Source organism: Merops nubicus, unplaced genomic scaffold (assembly GCF_000691845.1).
Source record: "Merops nubicus isolate BGI_N331 unplaced genomic scaffold, ASM69184v1 scaffold7321, whole genome shotgun sequence".
In the NCBI taxonomy this organism is placed as follows: domain Eukaryota; kingdom Metazoa; phylum Chordata; class Aves; order Coraciiformes; family Meropidae; genus Merops; species Merops nubicus.
Window position 1 is genome coordinate 5,394 of NW_008590196.1, and position 1,610 is coordinate 7,003.

At 60.0% G+C, this 1,610-nt stretch overlaps 1 pseudogene; it reads left to right on the forward strand.

Annotated features, from left to right (window-relative positions):
* LOC103782091 overlaps positions 1–1,610 on the forward strand; it is a 7,316-nt pseudogene that overhangs the window by 4,383 nt on the left and 1,323 nt on the right.

A 1,610-nucleotide genomic window follows, 5' to 3' on the forward strand; every position in this document is an offset into this window, starting at 1 on the left:
CCTGACGGCGCGATGTCTGCCACTTGCCTGCCGAGCCCGCAAAGGCAAGCCCCGAGCCCGGGCTGGCACTAAGCTCCTCCTTTCCATCTAGTCAAGGTTTACCTGGACTACCACTACTTCTTCTGCAAGCAGCCCCTGAAGCTGGTGAGGTTGCAGCAGGTGTGCGACGGGCAGGTGGACTGTCTGCAGGGCGAGGATGAGGCCAACTGTCCCCAGTGGGTCCCCGAGGGGCCGCCAGCTGGGGGTGAGTCCAGGACACCCTGCCAGAGCTCCAGAGGGGCTGGGCTCCTGCAGCAAGCCTCCGCCTGCTAAAGTCACCCATGACAAAGCTGGCTTTGTGTCTGTCTCCAGCACGTGTTTCCAAAGACAGATCCATCCTGCAGGTGCTCGACAGGAACACTGGAGCCTGGTCCTGCATCTGCCACGACCACTTCGACCTGGTGCTGGCCAAAGCAGCCTGCGAGCAAATGGGCTATGCGAGGTACATGGCTGCCTTCTCCACACCTCTCTCACCTGCTTTATCTATCCCTCCCCTGTAAAAGCTCTTTCTCAGTGCAGCTCTGTTTACTCATAAAGCACTCAGAGCTCTGCACTAATGGCTCCAGTCCATCCCTGCCACACAGAACACCCTGTGCATCCCTAGGAGCTGTCGGGCCTCTGCACTGTAGCCCTGGCAGCTTCCTACATAAGCACCACACTGTGTCCCACGTCCCCTGCCCTGTCCCCAGCCTGCAGGCACCCTGTTCTGCTTGTACTCCTCCCCTGACCCCCCCGACCCCCAGAGCAGGGCTGCCCTACAGCTCCCAACATCCCCTGCCCTGTCCCCAGCCTGCAGGCACCCTGTTCTGCTTGTACTCCTCCCCTGACCCCCCCGACCCCCAGAGCAGGGCTGCCCTACAGCTCCCAACATCCCCTGCCCTGTCCCCAGCCTGCAGGCACCCTGTTCTGCTTGTACTCCTCCCCTGACCCCCCCGACCCCCAGAGCAGGGCTGCCCTACAGCTCCCAACATCATGTGCTCACCTCACCCTAGCAGCTCCTCCTGGGGCATGTGCAGCACCTGGCCAGGCTCCCACTGCTGATGGAGCTCATCTGAGGAGGGGGACAGGGCACCACACCCCTCTTTTAAAGCCTCAGGAGAGCAGCAGTTGGCCAGGGGCTGGATGCTGTACAGCTGTGGGCAGGGCTGGGTCCTTCCTGCATGTCACCCACCTGTGTCCACCTCTTTTGGAGTGCTGCATCCAACTACAGCTGGTTAAAGGCAAGCCCTGGGAAACAGCTTGCTAGCCCTGCGGGTCTGGTAGCAGCCCTGGATTAAGGCAGGCTTTGAGCTAATTTAGGGATGTACTAGGGAGAAGATAGTGTTTGGTGTTTGAGCCTCTCTAGGAGCCTACACTGACTCCAAGGTGGTATTTTCCAGTTCCTAAAAATCAGGGACAGTGGCTTTGAACTGTCCCAAACTGTCACAAGAGGTAACTGCAGGGACACCCCTGAGGTCCTCTGGCTCCCCCCACCTCTCTGAACAGCAGGAGTATTCCCCCTTTCTTCAATACCCTCCTGGTCCTGGGCTTGGCAGCCAGTGCCCCCATCCCACCACCAGCCCTTCAGGGCT